At 39.0% G+C, this 17,557-nt stretch overlaps 1 long non-coding RNA gene across 2 annotated transcripts in view; it reads left to right on the top strand.

Annotated features, from left to right (window-relative positions):
* The first annotated feature begins 7,079 nt into the window (after positions 1–7,079).
* The window catches only part of LOC131465923 (uncharacterized), a 49,360-nt gene continuing 38,882 nt past the window's right edge, over positions 7,080–17,557 (top strand). Inside the window, exons 1-2 of one of the 2 annotated variants that reach the window (XR_009241353.1) lie at positions 7,080–7,424; positions 7,791–7,911. This is a non-coding gene — a long non-coding RNA (uncharacterized LOC131465923). Of the gene's footprint in view, positions 7,425–7,746; positions 7,912–17,557 lie in introns of both variants that reach the window. The other variant, XR_009241354.1, reaches the window with a different exon arrangement.

Genomic DNA, 17,557 nt, shown 5'->3' with positions numbered 1-17,557 from the left:
TGTGTGTGTGGGTTTAGGGTTGGGAGCAGTGCCGAAAACAAACATATAATTTAAGAAAAACAGGTAAAAACAACACCCCCCACAACTTAGGAACACCAAGAATTAAAAATAAAAAGACACATTAAAAGACATCATTGAGTATAATTCCAGATCAAGCCCCTGAAACACATTTTTGTTTAAGATATTGAATCAGGGAGGATTATCGGATTTTTACCGCCTTGAAACATTTAGCGGAACACAACATTCTGAATCGTTTTCCAGTGACCTCAAACAATGACGCTCACACATGCTTTCACTTCTCTGAACGCAAACCAAACCTGTTTTGTAGCTGAGGAAAAAAATTTATATATGGATTCACACTGTTCACATCTGTAAATTAATTAAATTCTTTTTGTTATTTTTACATAAATGTAGACAAATAAAAAACCCTCAGCGGGGTGATTTTGATGTTAAACTAAGAATCAATGAAGTTCATGTTTGGGTTCTAGTACGCACCTTTTTTTTATATCCTCTTTTGTAGCTAAGCAGCTGTTTCAGCATAATTAAAGCATGAAGTCAATGTGTATATTGTGTTCAAAATCTACCCAAAATCCCTCTGTCAAATGAACAGTGAATAAAATAGACAACAACCACCAACTGAACCATGTGATTATTCAAGGAAATGTACAATGTGAACAAAAGAAATAATAACACTGATGTGGCCTCTGCATCCTTAATAAAATGATTAACTGCCAATTGGAATAAAACAATTGAAAGTAAAAACCTTTTCAATTTTTCATTCGTTTCTAACCTTACAAAACCCCTTCGTTATCCAGTGCCAACCTGCCTGTTTGGATTATGTGAGCTCTGTCTCTTGTTTTACTCAATTTGTATAATATCATGCAGCGTCACAGTACATTAAATCCTGTGACTGTCAGTATGCATTCGTCATTAAAGTGGGCTCACAGATTACATGTTGATAAAAGAAAAAAAAACTGCATATGAATGTTTCCTCTGTTTTCAGTTCAAACCCTGGTTAAATTGATTTTTTTTCTACTGTATACACTTCTCTCTCTCTCTCTCTCTCTTTCTCTATAAGGAAGCTTAATCCGCCGAAATTTAAGTCTTACCATATGCTCCTGTTTATTCTCCAAATCCATCTTTCCTCTTGATATGGCCCGGCACAGACAGGATCAAGGGTTTCTGTTTGCTAAATATAGCAACAAGCATGTAGCATATTTTGGGGGGAAATGCACTGCACACATGCCCTTTGTTTCAGTAGCTGCATGAATGTGGAAAATGACAATAATACATGGGCTATTGTTGTTGTAAACTTTGCAGCACTGGGATCATATAATGTACATAGTGAAATCCGGCACCGGCCGTACCACGCTGTATTCTTTGTTAAGCAGGAGTTTACACTGCAGTCAAAGCAAACAGAACCTTGAGCTGAAATAATTGGAGCCATTCATTAAGTCAGAACCAACGCCAGATTGTGTCAGCCGCCTTGATCCGAATGTAATCAGGAGAAAAAACACCCTGCCTCTCCTCTAATTCCACTGTCCAGCCAAGATCCAGTGAAGCCTGTGTTGAGGGCCTCGCCTTAATTAGTCCATTGTTTCTGCGCGGCGCAGCATGAAACTCTCAGCAGAGAGCTTCATGGGAGTTTGTCCAAACTGTCACCTGGGGCAGACTTTGACTAACATCACGTCGCCTCTTCTCCTCCTCCTCGCCTCCACACGGGCATATTTCCAAGTCTCCCTCGTTCTCCCTCGCTGACAGATATACATTCAGACAGACAGATGTATGGTGGTATCAAAGGCTTCAATCTGCCGTTTCGCCACTGAGGAGAAACAAAAAGCCCCTCCCTCAATTGTGAGTTTTGATTGTTTTGGGCTGCGTTTCACACACACCCCCCTCAGGGCCTTCATGCTCAACTCCAAACCCCTACACTCTTATTTCCCCCCGCAATTTAATTAAAGAAGTAACCGTTACAAAAGCCAGAATGGAAACAAAGAGCTGCTATGAGGACACATGTGCGGACCAGCAATAACAGAAAACATCACATCGGCTGTACCTTCTACTTGTGTCGACCGGGTTTTGGCCAGATGTTTTTCTTTGTTTGTTTTTTTTACACCTCGTTGTCCTTCATGCAAACGCTGCTTTTTTGTGAAGATGTAACAAAATCATCCTAGAGTGACCTTTCAAGATCGGTTGTATGTTCTTTTTGAATTAAAAAACAAGAAAAAAAGTCAAAGAATCTTCTGAGAGAAAACTGCGGGGACAGTTCTCTGTGAGAATGTAGCCTGAGCTGAAGGGAGAGAGAGAGAGAGAGAGTTCTCTTCTCTTTTCAAAAACAGGAGGAAGGCCCTAAAGATGGAGAGCCACTCACGCTCTCACCATTGCTCTCCAGCTGTTGAAACCAGAGGCATCGACCTCTCTGGTTTTCACAGAGAAGAAATACACACACTGAACATCTCGAGTCTGTGTCTTTGCCACCGGCGGACAAAGCGAGTGCGTGAGAGCACTCGGGGATTCAATCGCAATAACTCTTGAAACTAAAGGATTTCTGCCACTCTTTGATTTTGGTGGATTGATATAATTTTCCCTGTATAGGGGAAAAAAAAAAAAGAATAGGGTTCGCTGTGCTGTAGAACGAGGCAGTTATTGATGACATGTGAGATTAGGCGTGCTTAATTACAGTCACGAACGCCTTAATAACATGTCCAGCACCGCGTTGTTGACTCCCCCATTTAGGCAAACCGCAGCGCACAGATTAGAGATAAAGATTACCACTTCATATGTGTCAGATGTTGGACAGGACTGGTTTCCTGGCTGTGGTATTCATTACAGTACAGAGCTGTGTTTGATAAAAACTGGGAGACTTTGATGTCTGTATAGCGCCCTCCTGGTTCATGTCAGTAGGGGGCGCTGCAGCATTTCTAATTGCACAAGACAGGACTGAGCCTTTTAGCAATTTCCAGTGTGTGCTTCAAACAAAGCTTTTATTGTAGGTTATTTGTTAGTGAAAAGTGGCAATATGTGATTACTGCCTTTATTCGTTCACTAAATATAGTCTCATCATCATATTAGAAGGAGTGCATTTGTACTGCGTGGAAGACAAATGCTGCTCAGTGCTTTACAAGGCATTTGCTTATTTGAAAGCCACTCAGATGAATTAATATTTTTTTAATATTAATATTTTCCAAAACCCAAGTCTATCAAAAATGTGTTTAAAAACTTTCCACATATTCAACTTCAAAGCATTTCACTTTACACCGTGGCTGGCAGGACGTACACGGCTCCACCTCGCTGCATAAAAGTGAGTATGATTAAATGAAATGAAATGAAATGAAATGTAACTCGTTCATTTATTAGATCTTGATCACATTAATGGCTATGGACAGTTAAATTCTTAATCTCCCATCTATTACATCATTAATGGGATGCATGGATCATCAAATCAATTAGTGATGATAACGATAATGTTGCAAGAAAAAAAGTGATAGCTTTTGATCAATCACAGGGCAGACGTGGCCGATTAATCACGTGGATTAATGGTCAGAGGGATTAACGGTAAAATGGGACGACGTATGGCGCGCGTTCAGGTGGATGTAAACAGAAGGGGTGTCTCATTGTTGGGCAGTAGCGAGAACGTAGCAGACACGCACCTGTCGTCAGCCACGTGACGTGTGAAAACACTGATTTTCTCGCTGTAAATTATACATTTTACCGTAATGGTGACATCTTGTTAGTCAGGCTAAATATATTCAGCTGATTAACATTTCTTTCTCACTGGGGAGACAGAGGTTTGGGAGAAACTCTTGCTTAATGTCTTCTCATTTGCAATTGCACTATGTTTTATGATTCCAATATTTTTTATGATTAATTCCAACGCAGGGCCACGCGGTTGGCGAGGTGGTTGGAAACTCTTGCCTTTGCAGCAAGAAGACCAGGGTTTGTGACCCAGTCAGAGCAAGGGCCTTTCTGTATAGGGTTTGCATGTTTTCCTGCATGTTGTGTGTGTGTGTGTGTGTGTGTAGATTTTGAGGATTAGGCAAATTGGACACTCTATATGTCCATAGGTGTGAGAGTGCAGCACCAGCGCCCTGCACGACCCTCATGTGGAGGATAACGCAGTAGAAGATGAATAATTCCGAGACTTCTCTTCAAATTTTAGTCTAACACATATTTTGGGTGCAGGTACGGCCAGGATATGTGTTGTGCATCTGTACTATTTGAATAACCTACATGAGTCGATATCATCTCTCGGGCAAAAGCACCTTTCGTACTTCCCGGATGTGAAGGGAAGACACGGGTGAAAGGTGTCACAAAGGAGGAGATAAGACAGAGAAGAGAGTAACTAGAGCTGAAGGGCACATGACAGAGAGGTGTTTGATACCAGAACATTTTGTTAGTAGAAGCCAAGTTATTTTGCACCTTCCTCAGCCTCACTGACATCCTTTATTTTCCACAGTTTGTTTATTGAGATTTGCTTGGGGAAAGTGATCCAATATGTCTCCGCACATTGCACATATGAATTAACTTTATGATGAGTTAATCTTTTTTTCTAGTTTCTTCAATTCTATTTGGAATAATCTGTGCATTGTGTTATAAAAAACAACAACTGGTGTGACAGGGGAGACTGTTTCACCACAAATAAAAAGTGGGAAGCTTTTTCTAAAAAAATCTCAGATGAATCACATATTCTATGTCGCTCCTCTTTGATAATTACACCAGTATGCAAATGTTTTAAATTATACCCATTCTTCACCTCGTTTACAATTATGCGTTAAGAGGCAATTTACTTATTTAATGAGATACAATATGCTCCTACAGCAAAATACTCAAAATATAACATCTGTAATTTTATGAAAATGACTCGAAAAGTTGAACTTATGTTGACTGAAGAGTGCTTTTAAAGTGGTTAACAAAGTGGTGCACAAAGCAAAAGGAAAACTTTTAGGTCTAACATAAATTAATGAATAAAAGAAGTGGGGGTTAAAGGTCAAGTGTTTGGATTATCGGAAATAGAATACAACATAATGCATAATGTTAGCACCAATTTATTATTACCTGCAAGTGAAGAGCTGTTGTTCAAAGGAGCTTTATTTTACACTTGAACAAAGCGGTCTCTCTTCATAACACAAACTGGGTCAACTGGTATTTCCAGTCATTGAAAATGTACATTAACTGACGTGTTTTCTCTTGACTGCAGACAAACACACGATAGTGCACGATAGCGATATAGCAGCTGTGTCTTTTGTTTGCTTGATTTTTTTTTTGATGACTGCCTATGCTTACGTGACGACGTACCACTTCCCTAAAAGGGTGTCTCATTTTGTAGGCATACATTTTAACCATGACCTCAGTTCCGAGGGCAGAGCTTAAAATGAGAAATAGGACTGGGCCTAAGTCAAAGAAAGACTCACTGTGCTTGCTTGTCCCATAAAATTAAACTTCAGGTCATTCAACCTTATGTAATGACTCTCAGTAGCCTACCTAACACACACATGTTCCCACCTAGGTTTTATGTTGGTAGTGGCAGCGGGGTGTCTCCTGATGTTTCCCCATCACCACAAACCATTTTCCGCCCCGATCTCCCCTCTCAGTCTATCAGCTCCGCTCCCCCAGTGCCACAATCTCTCACCTCGCCACTACACCCGTATCATAAATCTTTCCCACCCCTCCGCACCTTCACCTCCATGACAAATTTTTTTACCTCCCCTGCAGCTCACTGCCACTTGCAGTCCTATTAACCCCTTGCTAGGCCCTATAATGTTGTTTAATAATTGAACGTGCCTCCCACCACTGTGGAAAAAAGCAGCTAAATAATGAATAAGATAATGCGTCTTTTAAAGGTGGAAGATTCATGTGAATTATTCAGAAGGCAAATCTGTAGTAAAAGACACCTGTTGCATAGAGAAATCTCCTCCAGGGCCCAGCTGTTTAATGGCGCACTAGGTCTCTGCATAGACATGACAGTATAGGGACTTTCCTTTAACAGTTTCTGCTGGTGTGACAGCTGAAATGAAAATATACACACACCAACAACAGCTGTTGTTGCTACTAGATTTGCATATATCATGTGACACTCTTGTATTGTATTTGAATGCCTTTTGGATGTTTATGGGGAAATTAAGATAATGAAAATCCATAGGTTTAGGGTCGCCAACCGTAAAATAAGGATTTGTTCTGTAGTGAAAAGATAAAAAGACTTGTTCCGTATTGAACAGACAAGGCACATGCTTTTCTTCCCTATTTCTGATTAGTCAGTGCAAAACTATGACAGAAAAATTACACATTAGTCCACTAATGAACAACACTTGATTTGTATGAGGGGAAATAAAATCCTCCTCCTCCTGCTGTCTAGCCCTCTCCATCTGTCTGTCATTCATTACTATCCAACAGAAAATGGGCACTTTTAACTGGTCGTCCGATTCACAGTGAGTCCTTTGTGACGTAGTAACCGAAACATGGAAAGATGTATAAAAGTAAAATGGCGACAGGAGGATAGTGCTCAGGTGAAAATAAAGATGATTGCAACAATATAATAAAACTATTATATCGATTTTTTAACCCATATTTGTTTGACAGAAAGTTACATACATAGAAATACTATCGTAAAACAGCAAAACTGCATCTTTTACTCAACTGTGACAGCGCAAGTGTGTAGTTTGTGGGATTAATGTAACCTATGTGAAGTGCAGTATATCAGGTATGGGTGAGTGCAATGTAAACAGTAAAACTCAGTAGAGAATGTTATATTATTTATTTATTTATTTAACCCCCCTTCCTTATTTTCTTGTCAGGAAGTTGGCAATCCTAATAGGTTCATGAAAAAAATAATACATAAAATAGATAGATCATTTTCATAAACGGAATAAAGACTAACATTGTTTGGTTATTGTCTGGTTATTTTCTTGTATGATGTAAAATATATTTTTGCTTAAATTAAGTTCACGATGCTGCTACTATTGTAAGAATATTGCATTAAGTATATTATGAGAAAAGCGATTCACGTGTATAATTGTGTTTATTTTATAGAGCCAATGACGAGTGAGTTTAAGGTCATGTGTTCTTCAAGGAAGTTATTTGGAACGGGAGAGAGTGGCAGAGACTGAAGTGAAGCAAGGAACGTGGTGCCGGGCGGTTTTGTAGTCATGTTTTTAGTAATATAGTAACGCGAGTACACAAAACGTATGTTATGTTCAACGGAGGAACTGTTTTGAATGAGTTCTTTTGACGAGGAGTCTGCGTTTGCGCGGTTAGCCACCTTGATTAGCCACCTTGATTAGCCTAGCTCTTCAGTGAGCCGACCGGAAGCTAGCTTCTTTGGATTGCTAATGGACTGTGTGTTCGTCTAACTCAGAAGATTCTACAGTACAAGAGAGAAAACTACTAAAGATCTTCAGTACAAGTGTTGGAGGAGCGTGAGAGAAAAGGTAAAGGAGTATTTTAAATATTCAAATGTACATGAGCTGTGGTTTAAGAAGTGTGTAGATTTCATATATATTTCAAATTGGATTTTACCCTCATCCAACAATGTTAAAGATTAGTTTTAGTTTAATAACACTTGACTCTCTTTTCAACACTTATTTGAAATGGCTAATACAATTACATGTCTGTGCATGAAGAGGTTGCAATTTAAGAGCTTAGCTTCACAGTCACAAGCCACATGTATTTTTGTGTCTGAAACAATCATAATGTTGGTTTTTTTTACACCTTATTCTTCTTTCTTTTCCTCCCCCACCTCTCTCCATGCAGATCTAAATTAGGATGCACTTATACATAGTTTTTTTGATTCACAGTTGACATCAACATGGGACAACTGCAAGAGGACCTAGTTCATCACCGTGTGGCATTCCACTGCCATCAGTGTTTGCATCAGGTCGGGCGTCACAGATGTCGTAGGACATTTTGATGTAAAAGGTAAATCATTTATACAGAGACATTCTTCTAGCACTGAGAGTTCCCTCTTCTTCTCTGAAAACGAGAATTGCCACTATGACTGTACAAACAGTGACGGGGCTAAAGTCAGACTACAGCGAAATGCGTATATTCTGTCCCATTTAAATGAAGTCAGTTTTATTCATATAGCCCAACATCACAAACACAAGTTGCCTCGAAGGGCTTCACAGTCTGTATAGCAAGTGACACCCTCTATCCATGAGGATAAACGCCACAAAAAAACCTTTGTACAGTGGTAATGTTTCTTATTTAACATTTTGTTATGTCCCGACTTAATAGCTCACACAAACCTCACTGGATTTCATTAACATTTCATGACTATGTAGAGGGTGACAAAAAATATGATTATAGCATTCACACTGATTCTATGCTATGCTATTCACACTGATACTATGCTATTTTTGTCATGCATTGCAATTAATAGAGGTTCCAAGATAGCATCTGTCATTTAAGTTGAGGTTGATATCTGTGCTGATTATCTGTGTGACGTGCATTGTTTCTGTCACAGCCTTGTACTGTTTTGAGGTCCATTCTGTGTCTTCACACTTGTTCTTATTCATAATAAATCACAAACATGGTGCAATATTAATAAGAGCCTCAGTGCCTTGGGTGTTGAGTTTATTTCAGGACTCAAATTAAGAGGACAGCAGAAGTGATAGGATCTGTGTATGGATGAATTGCTATTTTCATTCACATTTATTTATTTTTTATAAGGAAAGCACAATGTTTCAGGTTTCATACTCCTAACTGCTGAAGTTCAACTGACAGGCCTTGGAGTCTAGATTAAAAAAACAACTGCCTATTTATTCATTCATTCATTCATTCAAAAACTTGGAAAAAGTAAAAACCATGACCTTAGAACTGTGATGATAAATCTTGTTTGATAAGAAGTTCTCCCGTGAAAGAAAATGGACACAAACATTGAAAACATCCTATGACACGAAGAACACTATGTTTCTTGTTTCCATGGCAACATTTAAAGTGCTTTCCATCAGTACTTCCAGACTCAACAAAGGGCATTTCACAACATAGGGCACAATTTACAGGTTCTTCCCTCAAATGCAACTCCCCATCTGGGCGGCTTTTGTGACTGAGTGATGGCAAAGTTGGAGCGACACACAGGACCATTGGTCGTGCTCAAGAAAGTCAGTCAACTTGTGGCTTGAAAGGACTGATCAGAAACAGATTTTTGCCTTCCCAGCCAGTAATTTCCCAGCCAAATGTGGTGCATTGCTGATAAATCCTATTCGATAAGGGGCACTGAGAGCACCAGAACAGTTTAGAGTGTGGAAAAGTGCATTCAATTGAAGTGAATTCTCCTGGTGTGTGGGGGTGAGGCAGCACCTATGACCCAAACGTATTTGTATTTTACTGTGACTTATCATGGAAGAGCAGAAAAAAACATGTAATTAGTAGATAGACAGCTGCTGAAAATATATCAGTAAACATTGAGTTGGCAATTGATAGTATGAACGGCAGCACCAAGGAGCTTGGCAACAGTCTGTGGTTATGCTGCATATGTGCTATTGCAACACAGGGCATGCCTCATTTGAGTGTAAACTCTACAGTGCAATTGACTAATTAAGTCAGTTTGAGAACAGGCACAGACTGCACTTAAAACCACAAAGGTGTTTCCACAACTTACTTTAACATACTGGCCCAATATTTTTGTCTAAATGTGATAATTGAGGTGTGAATGGTCAATATTTATTCATCCCAAGGTCATTTACTCCCTGTACTGCATAGTCAAGCTCTTACTTAAAATCAGGATTCAAAATCTGCTATGTAAGCTGCATATAAACAGCCAGTCATTTCTATTTTTTCAAAATGAATCACAGCTGGTAAATGTTAAGTTGGCGTGTCAAGTCCAATAAATGAAAGTAAACTATTGAATGCATTACTTGGGGAAATCAGAGAGAGTGTGCATTGAAGATTGAATATTGAATTGAAGTCGAAAGTCATTTTCATTTTTAGCTGTTTTTCTTTCTCCTCACCTCAGTTTTTTAGTTCAAATTTGCCAAGGTTAACAGCCATGTCATGGAGAAGTATTTGTTACAGAGATTATCTAGTGAACAGAGCAGATGTCTTGGCCTTTTCATTCAGAGAGCTCCCTTTGTTGGCTTACAAGGGACTTTACAAAGGAAATAAAATACTCTGCAGACATTTTTTCCTCTACTATATGATGAATTTAATATTTAAAACTCATTGAGGTGGGGCAGATATGCAAAACTACAGTTTTAAACACTTCAAAAGCAGTACATAATATTCATCATTATCATTTTCATTTGATTGCAGTTTGTCTGAATAGATTTTATCATATGTTTACTTCGGTAGAGTAAAAGTCTTCACTGTTGTTTATATGAAATTCTGTGTCATGGCAAGAGCAAATATTATAAATTTAAGGTATTGTTTTTTGTATTGGTATAGAAATGTATTGGCTGTTAGATATTCATCTGCTCACCTCTAACCCTTTTTAATGAATCTGTAGTTTTAAACTTCAAATGAAAAAAACAAGATTCAGGCTTCCATATTGTGTGTGGTGCTGTTACACATTTGAATACAACTGTCTGTACACAGATATCTTGATTGGATAATTATAATCCAATCACCAAGCAGAGTCCAACCAATTTTATGTCTGTAAGTTCATCACAACATCTAAGGCAAACTATCCAGCAATTTCCCCTTAGCTCCTTCCAAGTGAATCCTTGATCCACTGTCTCTTCTGCAGGAGATCAATGACAGTTGAAGAGTTCATTATCAAAGACAAATCCATATGCGTCTCTGCCACATCTACAGCCATTCTTCTCATCTCTTCTTTGCTCTCCCTTTTAACTGGCCTTTCAGTCATCAGTCATCTCAGCCACACTTGTTCCTTTTACCCACTCTCTCATTCCAGTCTAATGACACAAAGGCTAATTTTACACCCACCAGTCGTTCCGTTTAATTACTGACTGTCCTGGCTCTTCTGGCGCAATCAATAAAAAATGTACCGAGATTTGGAGAAAGCAAAAAATAAAATGTCCACTGGGCACTCCATTTGGAGAAGGAAAGAATTAGGGGATGATTTGTGCAATATCACTGATGTACTCCGTCAGCCGCATCACAAATCACCTTGCTTCAAGGTTTAAGTGTGAAGCACTGATATACTTTGAGGGTGAAGTCCAATTAGTTTAATTAGTTTTAGTGGACTCCGAGTAACTTAGAAATGTACAAGGTGAAAACCTGTTAGATCCATGTGGCAGTAAGTTATGCGTGGTTACAGCACGGTAGCTACTCGTATAACACGACTCTCTCAAAGCTAATGCAATGTTGAAGGGAAAAAATCCTGGATATGTTGGTGCACGAATAAGTGGTAAACATATAATCTTTGTATTTAATCAAGACGAAGCAAACTGGGGATGGGAGGGGGAGGGAAAGGAGAGTATACATGATTAAAACTTTACAGTGAAAGGTGAATCTGGGGTTTTATCCACCAGCCTGAGACCTTTTCTTTATATTGCACTTTTGATTTTGATTGATTTGACTATTGTAGTCCCTTCTCTTGCAGTAGCTGTAAACACAGGGCCCACCAATCAGAAAACAATTAGCCATTTTGATTGTATTCAAAACAGGGTTATCAGGTAAGCTAGGACGTTATGTGTGTAATATGATGAGTCAACTCTTTGAGAGCCAGGATTTATCTCTGTCTGCTAGCCCTGTTTCCACTTTGGAAGACCCACCCGATGGTGGAACTGAGTGGCCATGGCAGCACTAATGGCAAGTGAGAGGTAATTAGAGACTTGTGTGCGGCTCTCAATCTGGTGAACAGAGAGGGGAGACGTCCTCCCCACTGCCTCATTTATCATCATCTTCTTAGTAGGCGGCTCAGAATCAGGACAAACAGAACAAACCTCCTCCATCGTTCTCCTTCTCTCAGTCGCTCCTCTGTCATTCTTATCCTTTGCTACTTATCCTGTGATGTTTCCATCTTTCTCTCTTGCATTGTATCTAACATACTTTTTTGTCTCGGCTCGTATTGACTGTAATCTTTCCATTGTGTGCTCCGTTGTCCTCTTTCTTTTGACTTTGCCCCCCCCATCACAGGTGCACACATTTCATCTATTTCTTTACTTCTGTTTTTCGATTTAGTGTTCATTGGTGACTTTTTTCGCCGTTACTTTCACATCAACTTACCGTGTCCCAACCTATTCTCTTTTCGTCCCGTTCTATTTATTCAATATGCGTCATTGGTTTGGAGCTTTCCACTCTCTGTTTCTGCATTGCAATTCACCTTCCTGTTTTCTATCTTTCCGTTCATCACCTCAGTGTGACCCTGATGTTTTTCATTTTTACTCTTTCCACTCCAATTTGTCTCTTCATTTTCTCCAGTGATGTTGGTTTTCATTGGATTCTGATCTTTAGAGCTCTTGTCTTGCAAATGTTGTGATTTAACTTCTTTAATTTAAGGTAGAAAAGACTACATGTTATGGTTACTTTAATGACTATCATCATTATTACCACCAAAGGGACCTCAGAAAAAATCAATTGAGAAACAATAAACTAAAACAAGTAGCCATCTATAACCAAGCAGATAAATTAATTATTTCAGGTCATTGACAGTGCTGTTGTTGTTGTTGTTGTTGTTGTGAGGTGCATTAATATGCAACTCCTGGGATTTTAGCAGCATTCATTTAATATACATTGTGGAATATCTTTACACACAGATGTATGATTGATTGGAACTTCATTGTTAATCTTTCGGCCAGGCTCTCCAGGCAAGTGTTTGCAAATCACTCCTGTGTACAGCTGTCGTTAATTAATGACTTCTCTTGTTGTACAACTGCAACAACATGTCGGGACCCTGGCAGAGATACAGACAACAACACAGCCCATATCGATAATTGGCTGCAAAAGGTGACAGAGAAAAATAGAGTGAAACCGGAAAAAAAGAAAAAAAGAAAAGACATGGACATAACTCCAAGGTGTGTCGTGCAAATGGAGCTAATTTTGTAGCTGAAAGTAATTTGTACTATCACTCATGACCAGCGACAGTTGTTGAAGAAACGGGGAACAGATACACTGACGCACCCAAATTTATCACCGCACTGCAACACTTGCTTCCTTTCTGTGTCAGTTTAATATCTCACAGTGCCCCTGTTTCTATCCTGTAAATGATGAAATCCACAATAGTCTGTGCAAATTCAAAGTTTTACTTATTGAGAATAAGTAGTTTGATCATATTTAATGTTATTCATCGTAGGATAATTGGATAACTATCTGTTAACCTTACATTTGCTTTATTTTTGGCATTTAAAGTTTTAATGCTTTGCACTTTAATTCTTATGCACTCATCTCAAGGTTCTCTGTCTAGTCCTGCTCTGCTGAGCTTTAATTCCACCCACACATACAAGGATGTTCTCTGTACAACACATTATCTTCAATCTGAACACTGGCTCAAGCTATCCCTCCAGACATTCTCTCTCACTGTCATAACACAGAGCTGTACTCGGTACTGATTAAAGCTAAAGTTAGGTGAAAGCCTCTGACAGGCCACCACCAAGGCTGTTACCTCCCACGTGCATGAGCAAGATGAGGACATAATACTAATTCATTGATCCTATTAGTTGAATGCGTGCCTATCAGATTAGGATACTGTAATATCAGATATGTGTTTATTCATAATGTTTCCCTGATTCAGCAGACATCTTAAGACCCCTCAGGCTTTGGGAGGCCTCTTAACAAAATTCACTACTGACAAACTAATGACCCGAATACTATTCAGCCATGCGTCTGTTTGAATAGGCTGCTGATGTACTGTTTACTGAAATGATTAGTTCTATTGCACTGCAATTTACTTAATGTAGTTTACTTAAGTTAATACAATAACAGTAGCATTGAAATATAAGATAAGATAGCTTTATTTATCTCACAGTGGAGAGAAAACGGCGTTTGCGAAATCCTTTATACGCAGCATATTCATTTACTTAATACTTCAAAGTATGTGAGTGCATTTTACCAACTCGTACACCTAATCTAAATCAATATATCTACAGAGAATGTAGACATCCATTATTTGCTGAAATGTATATGATATATTCAAAAATACAGTGATAAAAGTCATGGTTCCCAATCTTAGTTTGTGACCTCTTTCGAGAAAAAGACTGCTAATGCCACATTCTCAGAAGATACGGCAAGGTGACAATTTAAGTCAGTTTTATTCACCCAAACCTCTGAGATTGTAGATGACTTGATGAAAAAAGGTGCAGCCCATCTCCTGACACCACCCTTAAAACACAAGTCTGTGTAACAGATCTTTGTTTTTGTTTCTTTTGCCCTGCACTAATAATCTGATTTATCTTGTGAGCATTTAAAGGGGCCTGACCCCTGGTTTGGAAACCCCTATAATATAGAGTAATATATCACTTATGCTGCAGATTCTTGATGTTATGTATTATAATGGGGTGGAGTGGCTCAGTGGTTAAGACTGGTACCCTGTGTGCGAAAGACATCATGGTTGCAATGGTCGCAAGTTCGACTCCACCCCTGGCTGATTGTACTCAATTCTATTGTAAGTCACTTTGGATAAAAGAGTCTGCTAAATGACATGTAATGTAATGTAATATACAGAGTTGCCCTGGAGTGATATTTCTCTACAGGATGATTAATTATACTTTTTGTTTTAAGTTGTGAGCACATTTTGCTGCTTATGTTTTTACTTAGGTTGGATTTTAAATGTTCATATTGATAAAGTTGCAAAGTGCTCTACTGACAACTTACTTGGTGCAAAGATAAACAAATCACAAGCTATACAAAGCAGCAGTGTTTACTGTGTATACTGAACCACTTTGTGGCCAGGTTGAAATAACCCTGACTCATTTTGTCAGTCCCTTCCTATTTGCCATTCTGAACATAGAGTTGGCAAAGCTGTGACACGGACCACAAAGAGTAAATTCATCACATTGCTGCATGTCAAACTCTATTTGTCTGCGAGTACTTCTCTTGCACACACTTATCAGCTGCCCCATCACAGCCTAATAGCTACTGTAAATTTGCTCATATCAGATGGCAGGCATTCATTTGGAAAATCACTGTCTTGATCTGTATTTCATCAACTGCTCTGAAGATATTAATAGAAGATATTCTTGTTAGCCTTAAAACTCATCAAGATTTCTAAAGTGAAATTCTGAGCGATTTAAATGATCTGCAGTTACTGTTCACTGTGATATGTTTTACCACACTCCCTTTTGTCTGGCCTGAAATGTTGAATGCTAACTATGTTCAGCAGTGTGCTCTGTGCTTTTTTGCTGCCTTGTTCACCGTACACTTGGACACAAACACAGCTATTAGGTTGTGGGGAGCTTATGAAAAACACAGCTGCTTTATGAGTGGAGGAAGCACAGATGGCACTCAGATCAAGGCCTTAAGGTATCATACTGTGGTCCTGGATCCAAGAACGCTGCTCTGTTGTAATCTGGCCGAACATAATAAAGTCTTCAGTGAGGAGAATTACTTTATCTCTCTCCCACAATTCTGCAGGGTGTTTTGGTTTTTCTATTGATTTTTCTATGCAGTTGAGTGATCATCCACTACTTAATTGTCGGATAAGATTTATTTATTTGTTTATTCTGCAGGAAAATGTCTACAAAGGCAACAGAAACCCAAACAATGTGGGATGATGTAAAACCCACACAGAACTGTTGTACTGTCAGTCAGTCAGGAGCTACGACGCGCTGTATATTACTGTCAAACTGTCACAAATTTCACATTTTAAAACCAGGAGAAACTTGCAAAGCTGATGGATGAAAATGCAACAACATTTTGGATACAGTAGTGCCGTTATCTCAGAAAGTCTGGTCTGTCACTTCATGCCTTCTGCCCTGTCCTTCTCCTCTTCCCCTTACCCCCTTTGGCCATTTTTATCTACAGTCACACCTCTCTCCCATCTTAAGCACTTATCTCCTGTGCCAGTGTGCTTCACACATCCCTAGCCCCGTTGAAGATAACACATTACACGGCAAGATTCTCCTGTTTACTCATGATCTCACACATGGATGATTCCCATGGGTAGCCATCTTAGCGGCGAGGTGTTTGTTCCCCATCATGGACAAACCATTTCGATCCTGTTCCTGGAGTGCATTTACTCAGGTTTGTTTGAGCAGCGGTGTGCCACCTATCACCTCTCCACAGGAACTTGCACTGATATTGCAGTGCAAGGTATGGGGATCATTTCAAGCAAGGCAACAGATGTTTCGATGACAACAACAACAGAGATTCTGGTGTCAATCCTGTTTCATTAGATTGCTCCAGTGATCCTTTAAACTTTGAAAACTTCCCCAAAAAAGTTTTACTTAAAAGATGGGGCATTTGTTCAAATTTTAAAATTAGAAAAATAAAATACATTACATTTCTTGATCTCATTTGATATGTAGCAATTATTCCGTGCCCTTATATAATTGGTTTAATTTTTTATATATATATGTATATATATATATATGTATGTATGTATGTATGTATGTATGTATATATATGTAAGGGCACCAGTAATTATAATTACTGGTTAAGTTTAAGAAACATCTCAAGAAATTAAGAAATGGTACAAGCAGACAACAGAGGTAGCGATGCTTTATCTGACGTTGGATCAGAAGAGAATATATCAGGTTGGTACACAGTGTAAGCACTTGCCGCCCCAGTGTTCCAGAAGATAAGAAAGTGATGACATTCATAGAGTAACAAACGATCAAGAAAGAGAAATTGAAAAAAGGGGGGAGGCGCCTGCTGTTGAAGATATAGCCGTCTTCAAATAGATATCACTCTAGTCTTTCCTTAGCACGTGATAACATTGTAAAGAAGTGGTCCATCCAGTCTGATAACCATTTAATTTCTGGTTCTCATGCAGTCGTTTTTAATAGTTATACCTTTTATAAATCATTGTCACCACTGTATATGATCACTCACTTTCCTATTGTTATTGTTTTTTTTTTCCTCCTCCTACTTTACCTCCGGTAGATACCCACACTGTACAAATGCTCTTCCCAGGAAAGCCCAGCCCTCTTTACTGGACATTTCCTCTGGGGGAATAGATGGACAAATGACTTGCTCAAGGGCACCTCAATTATTTGTACAAGGAAAAGAAAGCATGGCTCACTCACGCACTCTCCCAAAACACCAATTTTCCCAGCAGTTCTGTGGATTTAAGTTGAAAATTCCTCTTCTACAACCTTTGGGTTACCATTATTTTTTGTAGTGCTTCACACATATGAACAAATAGTGTTAAAAATATTCTCACAGGCCAATTAAGCCTCCAAATTACAAAGGACTGCACCAACAGTGGAGCACAGCTCAGAAGATGCTTCAAAAAGCCCACAATGTTGAGCAAGGCATTATGTTAATTATATCACAACAAAGGCAGAGAATGTGAAGTTTGGCACAGTCTTAAAAATGACTTTTCCCACAATGGTGGCTGCTTTGCAAAGTTTCCCCGCTTGTTTTCTTAGTCTCCGGAGGTAATAGACCTGTCACTGCAGTAATAATGATAAATCTCCTCCGACTGCCCAGCAGAGGATGGGAGATGGCCCCCAAAATATGGATGCAAGGGACTGGGGGGGTGTGGTGAAACGGGGTTTAAATT

Source organism: Solea solea, chromosome 9 (assembly GCF_958295425.1).
Source record: "Solea solea chromosome 9, fSolSol10.1, whole genome shotgun sequence".
NCBI classification, from domain to species: Eukaryota; Metazoa; Chordata; class Actinopteri; order Pleuronectiformes; family Soleidae; genus Solea; species Solea solea.
The sequence above is the reverse complement of the archived record's forward strand: the minus strand, read 5'-3'. Positions and strand labels throughout refer to the sequence as shown.